Here is a 20,078-nt window from a genome sequence, read left to right as displayed (position 1 = left end):
TTGAAAATTGACAAAGAATATTTTGAGTTTTAGCGATTGAAAGCAACCCCATTTTTTTGTAATTAATTAAATAAAAATAAAAAATAATTAATATTTATGTTATGATTTTGCTTATTAAATAGATGGTGAATCAGTGCAAAAAATTTAAAAAGTCTGAACCGTTTATTTTTTTTTTCTTTCAAAATGTGTCCCGAACCCCCTTAAATAATGTATACTGTTGACAAATTGTTATATCATAAAATTAAACTAAATGGCGAGGTTTGATCCTTTCATGGCCCACGTACTAAAGTATGGACAGCCGTAATGTTCATTTTGACCATCTCCCATTTATTGTCTATCAATACAGTATTCTATTTTCAGAAATGGTCAAAGATCACACTGCAGTTTTGAATCCAGAGGAACAAATGTTAGTTCGAAAGTGCTCGCTCCTGGGTGATACATTTAGCTTTTTTGTTTTGGAAGCAGTCTCTCAGGAATACCCAACAACAGAGGTATAGTATAAAATGTAGAGTATTAAAATGCATGCGTTGAAATAGGAGAATAAGTTTATGATAAGACTAGCTGTGTTGTCCGATTTTGTTTGGAATACCTTGAAAATAAAAATTGTGTCAAGTGACGTATATTCAACAATCAGGCAATCAATAAAATAAAAAAAAAAAACATCATGCAAAGTTTCCCTTCCAAACAATGACGACAGAAAATAATTCTAAGAAATTAAAATGAGAAAGATGAATTTAAAAAGCGTAACCATGGAAACACAAAATAAAAGAAGTTTAAAATGAGAACGATGGAAAGAAACAATGGGTTCAAACAGCGTAACCGTGGAAACGGTAAAATGAAATGGTTAACAATATGGAGATGAGATTTTTCGAACTTGATTTAAAAAGGCTTGTAACTTTTTTTTTCCTTTGGAGATAGAAGCTTAGTTTTTCGACCATAAGTCGAGATAGATCTGGAGTAAAAAATGTCGCTTTTTCCAATGGTGTCAAAATGACAACTGTGGGACAATTCCTCCAGTTTTTATTGATAGATTTAATGAAGAAAGTAGTGCCTAAATTTCAGCTAAGCCATAAAAAAATCGTGCTTAGATCGCAAATAATTCCCGCCTTACCTATGTGTGCCTTACATTCAAAATTTATGTTATGAATTGTCAAATATAAATTATTTATTTATCTTTATACATAAATGGCTACTTCTGTATGTATGTGTGTATATCCGGGGTAATCTTCAAAACTACTGGACCGATTTTAACCGTTTTTTCGTCATAGATAGCTACATTATCAAGGAGCAACTTAGGCTATAATTTATTACTAAGAACTTAGTTTTTAAAAGTTATGATGAAAAACAGTAAATTTCATATAACTACCCCATTAAATGATTAAATATAAAACCCATTGTTACAAAAATTCGTTGCCTAACAAACAGCAATATTAAAAGTAATCATAATAAAAATTTTGAATTAAAGCTTCTCCGGAGTAAACATGAGTTTAAAGTCATTTAAACGTTTGGAAACTCTACTTTTTGCACACTTAGGGAAACATAGTAGAAAGCTTTTTTTTTGGGGGGGGGTGTACGATTTAATTAAATAGAGTGCGCGGTATTTTTAGTAATCTTTGTTTTTGTTAGTTCATTTTTGGAAATTTTTAAAATTTTTATATGTTTCAATTTGTGCTTTCGGTTCTAAATGAATACTCGTTCGTTCTTTATATTTATCGCTATTTACTTTTATGGGTAAGGAAGAAGCTCGATTGTACGTCAAAGCGGTGTGTTTTGGATTATTTCAGTTAAAACAGAAAACGAAAGAAAGTAGCGATTGTTTCTCACAATTATTACTGACCCAGGCAACGCCGGGTATCTTTGCTAGTAAATCATATTTTTACATGTTATTGCGATATCAGAATCTTAATACTAGCAACTAAAAAAAAATCATTGTTGTTCAAAATAGAAGAAAAGAAAAGAACAGGAATAAAATCCTAGAATTCTCTCCTTTACAAATCTATGGTGTCGCTGTGATTAGGAAACTATACTATCTTCTTCGTACGCATGTAGTCCACTCGGTTAAAAGTTGTTTTAATATTAGTAATTAACTATTATGTCTAAACTATCTCTTGTTACGCATTTATACTTTTAAGTGTGTGTGTGTGTGTGTGTATTCACAATTAACGTTTTTCTTTTATTTCACGTTCAAAGCTCTTGCAAAAAATCGGGGCATTAATATCAAAGCACTTCTTGGCTTTCGAATGCAACCATCTGCAAATAAAGGAAGAAGAAGTAGTTAAGCTGATATCTTTCAATGACCATTCCATGGACTTGTGCCCCCATCCAATGAAGTTGTGCAGCAAATATCTCAGGCAATGCATCGCTAGTTCTATTGCTGAATGCCAACGAGAAAGAATGAATTTATACCTGGCTCATCTCCTGCAAGATACGTTCAGAAACTGTGAGTCGTGCGAACAGGAGTATGAAGAAAGGCAAAGCTTTCCACTTCTGGAAAATGAAAAGTAATTCAAAACTTGATATTTTCCCTTTAAACTTGTTTCCTTTGAACTTTTTTTTTTACAACTGAAACTTTTTATCCAAGGGCTTTGAAATTTTGATCCGCAAGTTTTTTGTGTGACGGAAATGGCGTAATTATTTTCCGTTGTTGGCAAAAGCATTGAAAAACAGTAATAATTATAAAATTAAATTACTTCAACTTTTTAATTGCTGCCAAAAACAATGAAAATTAATAGTAATTATAAAGTTAGTTTTGTTAATAAATTTAACGAAGTAATTTCAAGTCTGAACTAAAGCAAGCATACATTTGTGGACTTAGGGCATAACTTTTCAAATAATGCGGGTTTTCAAATATTTCTTTGGTTCAAGTCAAGGCATCAGTTTAAAAGCGCAATTTACATTGCTTAAGTTCAACCTTGAAATAAGTTTGTTAACTTTTATCAATAAATTAAATTATTACTATTATTCAGTTTTTGGCAGCAATTAAAAAACCGATTTCGAGTATTGTTTAGTTTTCTCGTTGTTTATCATCTATTTTCTTTCTATTTATGGTTAAATTATACAATTTAATTATAAATGCTAAAAACAGGCGCAGAAAGAACAAGAGTTTGGCGTTAGGGAAAACACGTTAGAATGTAAAAAAAAAAGAGAAGATAAAAGTTTCACTTCAACCGTGTAGTCTTTGCGACAGACTTTTTTTTCTCTTTCGTGCATTTTTGTATTATTCTAACCAGGAAACAAAACGATAGTAAAATTATGAAAAAATAATAATAAGTTGCAGTCGAAAGAGTATAGTAAAACGTGTTTCTGGACGCATAAACTATTTGTCCTTGTGTTCACGTTATTAAAGTATAAGGTATAAAGTCTGCCGAAATTTTAAGGAAAGGCACCAAATTTAGCAAGTCTCGGCAAGTAATGGAGGACGTCTTTCTCGCGCTTTGCAGATGGATGTCCTGTCAATATGCAGACAGTGAAATCGCATGGTACTTTCAATTTCTGATAAATTTTCAAATTGGGAAATTTTAAAAATTTGGAAAACTTGAACACCTTAGAAAAAGCTGCTGCACCCACGGACAAAATTTACTTTTCAATTTCTGATGGTCTCTATGAATGAATAATTAATCGGTAAATAGTTCTGGCAGAATCTATAACTTATCATCTAATTTAGAAATTTTCGTCAGGTGAAAATCTCAAAGCTTTCAACTGCAAAAAAAATTTCTTAAAAACCATCTTTTATCCGTGGGTACAACGACACCCTGTTCATCCCGCGGACAGGTGCCTTTGTACCCATAGACATCTAAAAAAAAATTGATAGATAAATAGGTCTGAGGAACTCAGTTATACTCAATACATTTTCAAAAGTCATTTTATATTGAAATACTTCAAACATCCATTGAAAATAACATTAAACATCCAACAGAAATTAAACTTTGAAAATTAACAGAAGGTTTTTTTTTTTCCTTTTTTTTTAATTTTCCTTAATTTTTAACATCAGTGAACTCTTGAAAAACAATACTACTCTTAAATGAGTTAATGATTGTATGAATAATTCATATGTTTTGAAACAAAAAATTAACTAGATTCATGACTAGTATGGCTCTATATGTACCTATATAATAACTTCAATTTATATGCAAATTGAAACCTTTAACAAAATTAACCCATTACAAAAAATTCCGTTTAAATTAAACCAACAAAAATCCAGACAAGTCGACTTCAAATGAAAACAGCTGGAAATGACGGTCTGTAGATCCTACAACGGGTCGGGGCTACTTCAACAATATGTCTTCAAGCCCCATTTCAAAATCATCATGATTGTTGAAAGTCAATTTCGGACGTTGATGACAAGGCACCATTTTGAGGTACTTCACATTGTCAGAAGACTCAGGTGTGACCCAAAGAGACTAAAAATTGCCGAACGTGGGTACACATGGTTATGTGTCCTTGGATACAAAAGTACGCCATTTTGGTTTTGCAAGCCAGTCTTATCGACAGACCCACAGTTTCACGACATTGAAAATCAGAAACAAAACCATCAAAAATTAGGGAAACATGATACCTACAACAAAAATGAATAATACAATCCACGATGGACGAAAAAAAAGAGAAATTGTTCATGTTTTTTTTTACTTAGATCCTACTAAAACCGAGAAAATATGTGATAGAATCTTGCATGTTCGTTTGATCGCGTTGAAACTTCCTGGGGTACTGGAGAGGGCTGTGACACACACGTTGAACCCCAACTTCGATCTCTCTCGACGATGCCCGGAATTTCCCGACGACCAACGTCCGTAGGTACAACCGTCCGTGAGTACCGCTGCCTCCCCTAAATATTGATGCCATGGGGAGCACATGATTTGCAGAGCTTTGTTTATATTAACTTGTTTAACGCTTCATCTGCAACAAAGTCTCCATGGTACAATTGGCTAGCCCATTTCGCTAGGGTTGGGTTCAAATCCACCCAAGAGAGTGACATGTCTTTTTATTTAAAAAAAATAGCTTCTCTCAGCAAGCACAACGACTGCCATTCTTTTTTAAAGAAAAACACTTGGTTCTCATTCATAATATACATCTCTACAACTAGTATGTATTGGCAAGATATACAGTCTATGTTTAGCCGATTGCCAAGTAATCGACAAATTGGCCGAGAAGAGCGATCAGCGAGTTCAGTTTAGTGCCCATACTTGGAGCAATACCCTAACTCGTAATATTTTGACGAGGGTTTTTTTTTTTTTTTTTTTTTTTTTTGAATTGTTTTACACTTGTCACCCTTGTTAGTATTCCACCAGTATGAAATAAATGCTGTTACATTTTAAATAAATTGTTATCTTTTGAAGCTGTGTGAGCTAAACTTGAACGCTTCACTAATTCTGGGTCAGTAAAACTATTTCGAAGTTTTCTTACAAAATAAGAGATTTTTAAGCATGGAAATAACTTTTGTTACCTATGGTAACTGAGCATCATTACTGAATTTTTTGTCACACTTCTTCTCGACTCTGCACCTTATTTGGTGCCTTGCTTGTGTTTCGACGGATGAGGCAACAGAATCCTTAAGTTTTAAGAGTCCGCCTTGAACAGTGTTGTCTTGTTCAATTACCTTTTAGATTCTCAACTTTCTAATGAACAACAGCTGGAACATACTCCCCTGAAATTGCACCATCTGATTTCCCTTTGATCCGACCGCTACAACAGTTTTTATGAAACAAGTCATTCTAATCAACGTTTTTCTTTGGAACATTTGGAAAATCGTTGCTATAGTTAAATTTGTGCAGTACATTTTAGTTATTTAAGATTGAAGGAAACAAAGTAAGATACTCATCTACGTGATTCTTATAAGCAGTTGACTTCTTTTAGAAGTTCTAGACTTTCAAGTATTGATTTTAGCCACGGGATTGTCCATAAATGAGGCAGAAAAAGTAAAGGGATGTTAGTGCCAAAATTAAAAATTTGGGGATAAGCGGTACAAATGCTAGGTGAACCTCGCCTCTGTTTTAGGGAAAAAGATCGTACTAGTAACCCTTGCTATACAGCATGACTTAGAAAAACCTTTCGATGAAAGCCTACCTAGGACCGGAACTTTAAACGCGTATTACACGAAGCTTTGAAAAGTCTACTTACATCCCCTTGCTTCTCACTGCCTCAAATTATGTCACACTTTTTTTTTCAACTTTTTTAGCCCCCTTCCTCCCCCTCTCCTTTGTCACATGTGCCACTTTTTTATTAAACAATTTTAAAAACTGCGCGATGTCACATTTCTTGTTACCCCCTCTCTCCTCTTTGTCAGAAACACTTGGAGTTTAAAGAATCCCTTTCTCCTCTCAAAGCGTGACATCACTTGAGGCAGTGAGAAGCAAAGGGATGGAAGGTGACTTTTCAAGTTTCGAATAAAATGCGTTTAAAGTTCAAATCCCTGGTAGGCTTTCACTGAAAAGTTTTTCTAAATCATGCTGCATAGCAGCACCTACCAAGGCTATACAGCCAAATTCGCTTATAACGAGCCCGCATTTAACGAGAACCCGTATTTAGCGAGGAAATCAGAAATATTTGGTTATTACAATGTTAAGTCTATGGGAGCAAAACTCGCTTTTATCGAGCAAACTCCGCTTAAACGAGCGACATTTTTGTGATTCATAAAATTTCTACTGATATGATTTCCAGCTCAGCTTATCCTTTCTTAGAAAAATTCCTTTGATGCTCTGAAGTCAACCGAATGTTATTGTTGAGTGATACATCCCTGAGAAAAAAATGATGACGTTCCTTTTCTTTTTTAATTTGTGGAGTAGAGAAATGTTTGAAAATTAAATATTTGTTGACGCCAAAATGTTATCACTTCTAGTGATATTATAGCTTATATTCAAGCAAATACAGATGAAAAAAAAAAGAAAGCGACGACGATAATGACCAATGTGAGGAATATAAAGCATGATTTTTTGTGAATTTTTCACAAACTCGTTTTTTACGAGAACTCGGGCAAAACGAGCAAAAATCGTAGTCCCTTCGCTCTCGCTATAAACGAGTTCGACTAAAGTTTAGAATTTCGTTGGTACTATCTCTTGCTCAAGACAGAGGAGAGGTTCACCTGCCATTTGTACTGGTTATCTGCTCCAAATTTTTAATTTTGCCACTTACATCCCTTTGCTTGTCACTGCCTCTTTTGTGTGGGCAGCTTCTTTGATAGAGTTTAAATTTTAGATCATATACTTCGCGGGGGGGAGGGGAGTTACGCGTTTATCAATTTTTCTTACTGAATAACTATTTTAAAACGACAAATGATTTTTTTTTTAGGGACTTTAAAATACCTAGCATTGATTTTCGTCTTTGCCAGTGCATGAACCTCAGAACTCAGTTCCTCGTGCAAGCCGAATTTCATTTAGAGAAAGGAAACGCCGACGTGCATCAAAGGATGACGGTATTATTGAACGCAGCTGATTCCGGCTTAGAAGCGAAAAATTCAGAAATGGTAAGATTTATGAATTATTTAGTGTGTTGTTCACGGTCATCTTTTGGGAAGAAAAAAAAACGGCCAAAAAACGCCCAAATCTGAATTAGTTTAACATTTTCCATTAGGGGCTGTTCACAAATGATGTCTGAGGGAGGAGGAGGTTTCGTAAAATTGTGATAGTTTGTGACAAATGGGAGGAAGGAGACAGCAAGAAGTGTGACATCACGCATTTTTTTATAAGATTATGTATGAAAAATAAGGTCACACGTGACAAAGGGAGTGCGAGAGGATATGGTGAAGTGTGGCACTTTGTGAAAAGTTTGGAGGAGAGTCAAAAATGCTGAAAAAAATGTTTAACATCAAATGTACAACCCCCTAGAAAAATTTTAAACTGCGATTTCTTCTTTTCAGTTAGAAGCGATTAAAACTAAACTTCATATTTTGCTTCCGTCCGCTGAAGATGAAACGGGCAAAACACCAAATTACATAAAAATTGCTGTTAAACGACTGAAAGCAGAGGTAAGCACCTTCATCAAGTTTTTTAAGTATCCAAGCATGTCATTTATGTAATGTCCCTTTATAAGTAGCAAACATTTCCATCAGACAAAAAAAAAATCAAAATTTTTTGTGGGGGGAAAAAGGGGCATGAAATAAGTCTAACTAATTATTTGCTTTGATTTGAATTTATTCTCAGTTCATAGGCCAAATAAATAGGCCTTTTTCTGTTATCAGAACTGAATAGGATTTCCTCATCACTTAACATTTTGCAGACTTGTAGTTACCTTAAAGCAGGAATATAAATGGAGGGAGTAAGTCCAATCATTTACTTAGCGCAGTGGTTCTCAACCTTTTCACCACTGAGGACAGGGCCTGATTAAGGCACAGGCCTACTAGGGGCCCCATCTTCCTAAGGGGCCCCAAATTTTTAAAAAGCATATGCATAGCATTAAAAATCAAGTATTTTTGTGAAAAATAATAAAAAATCATCTCTTAGTAAATGTTATACATTATTTTAACATTATTTTGCTTTGACTTGAAGTGATAGAATACAGAGGGGGGGCCTCCAAAGCATTGTGGGCCTTGGGCCTCACTTTTAGTTGGTCGGGCCTTGACTGAGGACCACTTGTACCTTTCAGAATCCTTGGCGGACCACATAGATACGTTAATGACTCCCTTGGTCTTGCTTCTCACTTGAAAGTTTCTCAATATTTGGCTCAAAAGAAAATAACGCCAGTCCCATAGGAGCATTCAAATTTAGCCACCTATTTCTGTGTTTATTCTCGATGACACATAATGTTGAAAATGCTGCCTCACAGAGATAAGTGGAATGAAAAGGAAGAAGAAGTTCCAAAGCTTTTTCACTGAGCAGTGGACTTTCATCAAGTAATCCTATCCAAAAATCTGCAACATTTTCGCAGTGAGATTTTATCACTTTTAAATGATTATCGGATGAAATTCTGATCGGATGAAAATGCACTGAGTCACTGAGCAGTGGCGCAATCAAAGGCGCCAGGTTCAGGCGCGTTTGATCGTTTGGTCAACACAATATTGCAAACGTTTTGAGTTTAAAAAACGCGCAGTTTAGACGCATTAATTTACGTCTAAAGAGCCAAGATTTAAATTGATTATTTTATGACTGTTCACTTACGCGGACCACATGAAAACAGTCCGCGGGACCACAGTTTGAGAATCACTGAAGCGGAAGCTGAGGCTACGAATCCAAATCCCGTGATTCAACAACGATGAATGATTGACACGCATCGCGTGAAGCTGAAAGAAACCTGATTTCTTCCACCGCTTTGCTTTAAAATCTGTCACGTGACCTTGGGGTCTTGGTTCACGTAAGACAGTCTTTACTCCCTCCATTTTATCTCTGTCTCAATCTATGACCGATAGGCCTTGATGCTTGTAACATTTCTCGAGTGCTCGCGGTTTGGTGATCCTTAAACAAATGTTAATGATTTGGAAAAATCGAATAAATAAGAAATTTAAACTCTGTTATGAGTTATTCCATTTTGAGCTGAAATAATCATTTGTTGCATAGATAAAGACTCCAAGTATGTTTGATCCTTGTTTCCAGTGTTGCCAGATGGTCAGATCCAGATTTCCCCAATTCACTTTCAACTTTTCCCCAAAAAGCGATGTTTTCTATCAAAATTCCTCAAATTCAAAAATTATTTTTTCCCCTAATATTTTCATAAAATGAATCGACTCCTTCTAATATTTTTGTCTTTTTTTCCCCAAATAGCCAAATTTTCTTATAAAATTCCCCAACTTTTTTTTTCGTCCCATTTTCGCTTTTTTTTTTTTTTTTTTTTGGTCTTTATCTTTATTGAGCAATCACGATTGCTTATTGCTTTCATTTGACTGTTTTGATGTGCTATCATTTTATTTTCCCACCAGCACCCTCTGCAGCATCACCGTCGATCGGCTCCTCACGATGCTGCTCCTCTAGCGAATTAGCTTGTAGCATGGGGGTGTGCACCTTTAAGCAATTTTTCGAAAATTCGATTCTGTTCTTTTTCTATTCCAATTTTAAGAACATTTTCCCGAGCAAAATTATCATAAGATGAACGAGTAGAAGTTACCAAGTTATCATAACGTGGAACCGTAACGTGGGCAAGTCAATTGTCGAAAAATTCATCATGGCATTATTTGTAAACGTACAGGGGGGAACCAAAAGACCTTTTAATTTTCTGCTACGGGCAAAGCCGTGCGGGGTACCACAAGTCATAAATACAAGCACCTGACCGAGAGATAAGAAATAGCCAAATATTTTTTGTTCTACTCGCATTTACTACTCTGCTTCTGTATGTACATTTAAACTATGATTTTTTTTTTATATATTTATCCAAGAACATTATTCATCACACTTATTTTTACCTTTTCACGTACCAACTAGGTTACTCAAGCAGAACATTAATGCCAAATTCCGCAGCATAATATTCCACATAATGCGACTTCCATAAAGTTAAGCAACGCTAAACCAACGCTGCTTGATACAAACAATGTAACTACTACTTCTTGACGCGAATTTAAATACGAAAAAAAAATTCTTTTTTCCAGAGGTTTTTTTCCCCCAGGATTTCTCCAAGAAAAAAAAAATTTTTCCCCATAAAATTCCACTCAAAACCCATTTCCCCAAAATTTCCCCAGAGAGCACCAAATTTCCCCAAAATGGGGGAAATTTCCCCCAATCTGGCAACACTGCTTGTTTCATCGCATAAACGAAATGAAGAACATACATAGTCCATGTTCTACTTCAAGGAATGCAAAATTTCCTTTATTTTAATTTTAGAAATAATTTTTAAATATTTAAATACTGTAGCAGTCCAATTTTCCGAACTCCTACTATCCGAATCGATGGTTATCCGAATCACCTTGAGAATATCAGAAAAGAGACTGAAATTCCCATTCGCAAAATAATGTCTCTGTCTACGAACTCAAAAATAGTGAAATTTGGTTACTTTGACCGAAATTTTCATTAAGCAATGACTTTTATAGAAAAATACGATACGTACATACTGTACAGCACTCGTAAGTATGCTTAAAGATCTAAAAGTATTGCGTTTTTATTTGATTACTTAAAGCCCTTTTCTTTAAAAATAGTTTTCTTCCTCCATTTTCAACATACATACAGTAATTTATTTAAAAAAACCCTATTATCCGAGTTTTTTGACTATCCGAATGGGGTCCGGTTCCATTTGATTTGAATAATTGGAGTTCTACTGCATTGTTTTTTAGCCTCAGTAATGAACATATCTTATGAGATACATCCGTTACTGAGAGAAAAAAGATTTTTGAATAGTTTTTTCTGGAAATCTTCAAAGTTTAATTGCATTACTACCATGAAACAACAATGTAGCGTATTCGGTGTCCTTTGTAGGTTGTTTTTGTACAAAACAAACTTAAAAATTATGAATTATGTACTAAACTTAATAATTTGTGGCTCTATTTCTAAGTCCAACCACTGCAACACCGCCATAAAATATAAATTAAAAAAGTTTTACTTGTGGTATGCATGCCAGATTTCTGAAATGTTTAACTGGGACACCGGAATGCCTCCCCCCCCCCCCGCCCCCGCTTTCCCCCTTTTTCCCAACGCGTCGCTTGCATTCAAATGAACGACACAAAAAAAAAAAAAGATTTTCGAATTTCTTCCGCAGCACCCCCCCCCCCCCCTAAAATGTGCCAATGGACTAGAAAACATGATTTGCAAAGTTTCAGCTCAATCCGATATTATTAACACGTGCGTAAAGAGACTAAAGTTACGAAAAACAGTGATTTTTTAGCAAAAAAAAAAACGTAGTTTTTCTTCCTTAAAACCAAAACTTTTCATCCTAGAAACTTTCGTTCTGGTCTCATTTTATAGGAAATTTTATTCTCGTGATGAGTTATCTTATCCATTTAATGTTAATATATATATATATAATATATATATATATTATATATATATATATATATATATATATATATATATATATATATTATATATTATATATATATATATATATATATTATATATATATATATATATATATATAATATATATATATATATAGAATGATACTTGGCATTTTTTTAGGTCAGGTTATGGAAGATATCATCAATAAGAAATTTTCAGGCAAAGACCTAAAAGCATTACAATATTCAATTACATTCATTTGCTCTTTGTTGATTTTAATTAATCCATTAAAAAGGCTTCATTTGGAGGTACTTTAAAAATTAAATGCAACAAACTGCTGATTTAAAATAAAGGAACTAAGCAGTTCAGAAAAGAAAGCAGAGTTAAAAAATTACAAAAAAGAAAAGAAAAAATCTAGTGCATTTTATTGCTTTCACTGTTAAATTATACATCATTATGTTATTACTTTTCATGGAGAAGTTAAAGTGGTAATGGCTTCGATATGATAGATTTTGATGAATGTGGAAAAATGTGCCTGCATTCGGACATAACTTGTAATAGAAACTGTCGTTACTTAGAAATTAGTTTTACACCTGTTTCAGCCTGTGCCATTGACAACCCTTAAACTGTTTACTATCTTTTTAGCTTTTAATATAATATTGGTTTTCACACTATTCATCAAGATCAGTATTTAAAAACTTTGTATCGATTTCAAATATCTTTTAAAAAAATTGCATCTCTTAAAAAGTTTGAGGAGAAATGAAAAAAATCTACTTCTTTGTCCAATAAACTAAGCCTTCTTTCAGATTGAGCTGTGCTTTTGTATCTCTATCATCACAATCATCTTCATTATCTCCTACTTCGGATTTTAATTTTGCAGTCTTCTTTGTTATGATCTTTTTTCCTCCTTAAAGTATCAAAAAAGGGAAATGTAACCTTTCTCTGAGTTCCAGGACAACAAATGGTTATTTTTTAGGTAGTTCTGTGCCTACACATCATCTTCATAAATACTCTTGTATTGAACCTAAGAGTTTATTTACTAGATCTTGGTTTTGGGGCCAAAGCTGGATCGCAGACAATAAACCATACTTTTCCGTAAATATTGTTGATAAACAACCCAAATATGTTCAATACCTTTTATCTTTAAATCGATTAAGAAAAGCCCATCCCTGAGAAGATATATTTTTAAAGAGTATATGAGGGCAGTGAGAAGCAAAGTAATGTAATTGACAAAATTAAAATTTTCGAGACAATCATTACAAAAATAATATGGAAACATCTCCCTCTGCTTAGGGGAAAGAGATGGTACTAGTAGCTCTGGTAGGGGATGTTATATAGCATGATTTAGAAAAAAAAAAGTTCAATGAAAGCCTACCTAGGATCTGCACTTTAAACACAGTTTATAAGGAACTTTAAAAAGTCCACTTACATCCCTTTGCTTCTCACTGTGTCTCTAGTTCCTTTGCCCTCCATCTGGTGTGATGAATACGCCAGGTACTCGAAAAGTAACATTGTTTGGAGAAAGACTCCCTAAATAAGTTAAGCAAAGGGGAATGAACTTCCTTATAGGCATCCCTAAGCCTGCTACTGTTTTTAATTCTCAAAAAGAAAACTTGAAATTTCACCCTGATTGCTTATTTTGTTTTTAATCTAATATACTTGCTTTGAATTGCTTCTTATCTATACCATTCATCCCTGACATTCTTGAAAAATATCTGGTTGTCTAAAGTGGACGGTACCTATTTGCAAATCAAAACTCCTTTCAAACCAACTTCTAAGATGTGGTAGTGACATGCTAAATACAAAAACTTTTTCTGTAACAACTGTTACTCACAAAACGCAGGTTTTGTGAGTGCAGAAAGGAGTGCGCAGAAAGGAGCTATAAATGACTGTCATTTAATGAAAGCCCTAACAAGTCCTCGTCTAAGAACACAGGCCACTTTCCTGGGAATCGTAGTTTTTCCTTTCTCTGGGGGGTCGAAAACTCTTACAAAACTGGGATTTTTAAGCTAGTGTTTAGCTCTGACCACCGAGGAGGAAAGCAAAGTTTCGTATTTATGGCTTCTACATCTAATTTCACAAGTTTTACATGCAGTTGCTTGTTTCAGCTTTGAGTTTTAGAGACATAACTATAGTACAGTGAAATCCTATTACAACGAACTTCAAATTACCAGAAATTTTCTTCGTTGTAACGAGGCTTTAGTAGTAATGAAATTCAAGCAACGTAATGGAAAGCAAATCGCAGCTAAAAATTTCCTTCATTGAAACAGATATTTCGTTGTATCGGTATTCGTTGTAACGGGATTGCACTGCATATATTTCTGATAATATTGCTTTTCTGCTCTGGATAGCTTAACATTGTAAGAGGGTTGCAACCATTTACTAAAAGAAGTAATACTATTTATATTATAATGAATTCGTTCTTTTTACGCGATTTTGAGGATATTAGCTACGACCTGACTTGAAAATCCTGAATGATGTTCAATCAATTTTTACAAGAATTTAGATTGAATTAGACATAAAGATAATAAAATTCTCTATAAAATGAGACAGAAACGAAGTTTCTAGAATGAATAGTTTTGGTTTTACAGATGGAAAAACTACGATTTTTGCTAAAAATTGCTATTTTTTGTAACTTTGCCTCTTTGCTGCACGTGTTAATATCATCGAAATGACTTGAAACTTTACAAAACCCATATTTCTAGTCTACTGGCACATTTTAAGGGGCTGCCGCAAAAGATTAGTTGAAAAAAGTTTTTCCCCATAGTACCTTGTGACCATCCTAGTACTCACTCTTGGCTGGTTTTTAGAGTGTTTTGGAGGATGTTTTATTCTCAATGCTATGAAATGGTTAATAATTATGAACCTAAACCAAAGGGTGATAATACTTGCAAATTACACAAGCAGATAAATTTAAGCATTTTATTTCTTGCATGTTAAATTTAGACGGTTACTTAAGTAAGAAAACACTTTCAATGAGGAATAAAAGTTTGAACAATGTTTACTGGTACTTTTCACTACCTGCGACTTTTTTTCATAAAACCTTTTTTGTTTGATTCCCAAAAAAATCTTCACAAGCTAATTCGATATTAATTTTATGTATGTTAATATTAGTTGTTGACATGTTAATGAAGTTATTATCCTAAAATATCCTTCACAGAAAATTATTTTTTGACTTTTTTTGTTCATCTGTAATCAAATTTATCTTTTACGAGACACCGGGATTTTGCCTGAAAACCGGGATTGTCCCGTTCAAACCGAGACGTCTGGGTAAGCCTGCTTATGGTGGTATTGAACTGGATGCATCATTTGACTGTGAATGTACTCGTATTATTATAAATGTTTTTTGTGTTTATGTTTAGATAATGTTTCTTAATGGAAAAATGAAGAAGCTCTTCGTTACTTTTGGGATGCCATGGAAATTATGAAAATTTCATCTTCCGCTGACATAAAAAAGGGAAAGTACGTAAAGAGCAGGTAGTTACATTTTTTTTTTCGACAGTATATTTTGTTGTGTGATGAAATGTGTATGTGTGAAGCAGGAATGAATTGATGCCGGCACTAATCAGAACGTCCGTTCCGGTAATGCTTTTCTGCAGAAATATTTTCCTTTCAAACGAAAAGTTTTAAATTTAATTAGTATCTTCTATTCGCATCTCTCAATTTTCATGAAATTTTAAAAATGTAAACCAAAGGACTAAAAATAATACAGAGTACCTGAAAAATACTTGAGACATTTTAAAAATTCATAGAAAAAACAACAAATTGTAGGATAAATATGCGTTTTGCTCTCTAATTCTTCACAAGTTAAAGGATTTTACTTTAAAAAAAAGAAGACCAAAGAGAAAAAAAAACAACTGCGTCTGGCGATGGGACCTTCGGGCCCTTTTCATTTGAATGCTGGCAAGTTGCATTCAAAAGATGTTTTCGCAATCCGAACTGCGATAGCATCTTAGTAGCCAGAGAGCTAAACGACAAAAATCAATGGAAAACTGCAAATTATGATAAGAAGATGCCACTTGGTAGGAATGTTGTTATGACTATAAATGAAATTAAGACTCAGAGGCACTTTCAAAAACCGTTTTAAAACCAAGATGACGGCGTTTTTCAAAATGGGCTACCCATATTAGAGTTTTTTTTTAATATATGTCGTACAAAAGAGGTTTTTACATTGAATTATAAGGTTTTTCAGTTCACAGATTTCATTTTCTATGGTTAAAAATAAGTTAAATGTTCATTTTTGGTGGTTTTTTTTGAATATAATTTTATTACTTACAAAAGAGATTACGTGCTTTTCAAAGTACCAATATAAAAATAGGAAAAATATTAAATGCAAATATGTACAAAAGCATTAGTAACTACGTCGTTAGTCAAACAGTGCTTCATTCTTCGCATTAATTTTTTCATAATAGTGTGCAGGACAGACCAACACTTCTGCAGCTACACTTGTTCTTGCAGATTTTGCAGGTGCAACATTTTTGAGCTCAGTGCATGAATCAGAAATATCTGGTAAACTCTGATCATTTCAGCTGCCATCCAACCTTATTCACTTGGAGATGGTGCACATATGATATGTTTGTGAGCTTGTTCCCAAATGTGTCCAACCCTTGAAAGCACTACGCAATACTTGTTGCTGGCAAACTTTCATAATTTGCAGTTTTCTATCGGTTAGCTCCCCAGCTATAGCACGTTAGTTGTGCGAAGCACGTTCTTCATCGGTTAGTTTTCGTCCGAAGCATGACAAAACTATAGCGTATAAACCAACCTAAGGTAACTGGGAAGTCGGGAAGGTATTAGCCAACTTTATAATTTCGTAAATAAATTCGACTCCATCTTAATATATAAAAATCTTCTGTGCGGTTGCGGTCGTTTGTCACCGTAATTCTTTTAAAAGACTGGACCGATTTTGATCAAATTTTTTGCGTGTAATTAAGTTGTGGCAAGCATTGGTTTCGAAGCGCGATGGATCGAATCGGAAAACGTTTTTGTTAATTAATTAGCTAATTAAAACATTGGATGCTTATATCTCCCAAATGATTAATATTTATTTTAACCTATTGTTGAGCGAGAACTAAAATACATATTTAACCCGTTGTCAAAGGACAAATAAGAAAGCCAGCTCTGCCTTTTGTAATGAAAATTTCCTACTGTGATATCTCAATTGAGAATAGCTAAAACGTAGAGAGAGAGAATAAAGCCTTCATTTCTTGAAAGCAACGATTTTAGGTCCAGTAATATATTTTAAAGTAAAGTACTTTAAGAAATCGAGTTTCTTTCACTAGGTTCACGCAAAGCGCGTATTTTTCGTCTTAGTTAAAGTGACCGGACCGGTGCTTTAGGTTTTCCTAACTAAATGGTCGGATAGTACCGTGCACAGTAGCCTAACTAGTGGTCGGCAGGAGTGGCTCTCGCCAGGGGCGAAGCAGCCAGGGGGGCGGCATTTTGAACTGATTTAAAAAAACAACAACAATTTATAAGGAGATTTTTTCTCATACAATTTGAAAAATACTTTTAAAAAGAAAATTCGCAAGAAAAAGAGCTAGAGGGGTTAAATATATATATATATATATACATACATAACATCTACTGAGAAGGAGCATTGGGCATCATTGAAAAAAAATTCTAAAAAAGAGAACTCGAAAAAAAATTACAATGCTGCCTCCTATTTGTCGAATCAATTAATCAAAATGGTCCCAAAAAAAAATTGGAGGGTCACAATGACTTCCGATGACTTCCCATGTGAGCGACTCTGGGGGGGGGGGCGCAATTTCTTTTGTTCGCCAGGGGCGCGTAGGACCCCATAGTTACGCTACTGACCGTACATAACAACATTTGTTTCTCGGTTCAAATCCATTTGACTTTTGGCACCAATGGCAAAAATACTTTAAGGATTATCAAACTATTCAGTACATTATTAAAAGAATAGATGGTGGAATTTGAAGATGAAACAAATTTTATTTTCGTCCAGATAAATTACAACAGGGTAGTTCTGTACACACAAGATCAGTGCAGTGGAGGATTTTTATCTTAGGTGGAAAGAACAAAATAGGCAAATATATGACGTTTACGTTCAAAAGATGGGAAAGCTAATCGGTCAGAGTTCGCTTCGCTCACTAATCGGCTGGATTACAGGAACGTGATGGTTTGGCGACATTGGCCATAACAATACAGTTGCGTGATTATTTGTTTACTATTGTTAATTGTAATTTATTGTTAATTTTTTGTTCATTTGGTAAAATATTTTAAATTGCAAAGAATTGTTTTTAGGTTTTTAAAGAGTGTTTAATCATTTTAGTTGAAGAACGTGTTTATTTTACATCTGAAGGGGAAGGGGTGAGTTTCCGCTCCATTTTATTAAAGTAAGACAAAAAACAACGTTAGAAGAAGCACAAATTTGTAAATTACAGCAGACACGTGTTTCAGCGTTACAGGGAACGCCTTTTTCAATGCAAAAAATAATGAGCTTATGGATGAAAGGCCATCCGACTTGGCTTTTGTCGGATGGCTTTTCATCCATAAGCTCATTATTTTTTGCATTAAAAAAGGCGTTCCCTGTAACGCTGAAACACGTGTCTGCTGTAATTTACAAATTTGTGCTTCTTCTAACGTTTTTTTTGTCTTACTTTACTGTTCAGCACAAAGGTATTTATTCATCTTATCCATTCTATTGTTTTATTCTTTTTCATATGAGGGACGTTGCAACGGGATTTCCCGTTTTTTCTACATGGGTAGTTAGTTTTTATATTTAATATCAGAGGATGATTTTCATCCTTCGGGTATGACTGAAGGAACAAACCATACAATCTATGAAGATCTTTCAAGTATGCGGGGAAAAAACAGTTGATGAAGCAACTGCTCAGTGGGCACTAGATAAATCAAGTTGTAATACATATACGCATTCTGACACCAAGCAGCTTAAAAATTTTCTATTTACTAATTTTTTCAACGAAACGGTTCAAACACTTAATAGTTTATTGAAGTTATTCGACTTTTCAATTTACGGAGTTTGAACAGAACAAAGTCTGTCGGGTCCTCTAGTCTATATATATAAAAATGAATGTTTGTCTGTATGTCATCCATGAACTCAAAAACTACCCGGCAGATTTGGCTGAAACTTTCACCGTTTGTTATTTTTGGTACTGGGAATGTTTATAGACCAGTTCGAAAAAAATCCGATCGATAGTTCCCTTTTTATTCCAATTTAAGTCAACAATCCATTGGATAAATACGAATAAAATTATCGGCTGCAGAAATTAATTCGCGTGAAAGATCTCATTGATAAGAAGCCATTTTTCTTGAGTTAGAACAAATAAATTCTTTCTTTATTGTTTTATGGCTTTTCATGCAACGGGGGTTTTAAAACTTTTTCTATTTGATATTTTTAGCGATTGATTGCTCTTGCAAACTGCGTGAGTACAAAATTTGAGTATAGTCACGGCTTCACTTGATACCTGTACCGATTATTATGAAAATTGCTATATATATGTATTTTTCCACGGAGAAGGTGCATAATATGCTCATTGAAGCCACTCGCCACCAGGTGGCACTGCAGAGTAGCAACTTCTGCCCCGTTCAACCGATTGTCATGAAAATCAGTATAATGATGTATTTTTTTGGTGGCGTAGCAACGCGCGTCGGGTACAGCTAGTTATATTATAAAAATGAATCAAACTTTATTAACATCACACATAACGTTGTTACACCTCAAGAAGTCGTCGCTAAATTAAATTAAAAATCTATCAAACACGATCTCGTGCGTCTTTTACTTTTCAACAATGAGGTGTTGCAATTCGGCAGTTTGTGTAAAATGAAATAAATAAATATATTTAACAATTGAAATACATTACAAATATGGATGAGTAGACCATGAGCCACCAATATGAAACCCTCCCTCCCCCGTGGGAATTTATGACTTATACTTTTCTTTGTTGGTATTACCTTCCAGATTAAGAATTCAGTTGTTTGCCCTTTTTAAATTACAGCATATTCCGGAAAATAAAGAAAATTGAAGAAAAAAAAGAAAAAAAAAACGAAAGTCAAAAAAGTTTAATTTTTTGTTCATTTAATTATTTTAAACTATAAAAAGATGCAATAATTACCATATTTTTGTAAATTTATTTAAAATGATTCATAAATGACTCTTAAATGAAAAAAAAATTAAAAAAAAACACGCCTAGATCTACTAGCAGCATAATTATAACATTATAGTATGATTTGTAATTAACTGTTATTTTC

Source organism: Uloborus diversus, chromosome 5, assembly GCF_026930045.1.
Source record: "Uloborus diversus isolate 005 chromosome 5, Udiv.v.3.1, whole genome shotgun sequence".
Lineage (NCBI taxonomy): Eukaryota > Metazoa > Arthropoda > Arachnida > Araneae > Uloboridae > Uloborus > Uloborus diversus.
The sequence above is the reverse complement of the archived record's forward strand: the minus strand, read 5'-3'. Positions refer to the sequence as shown.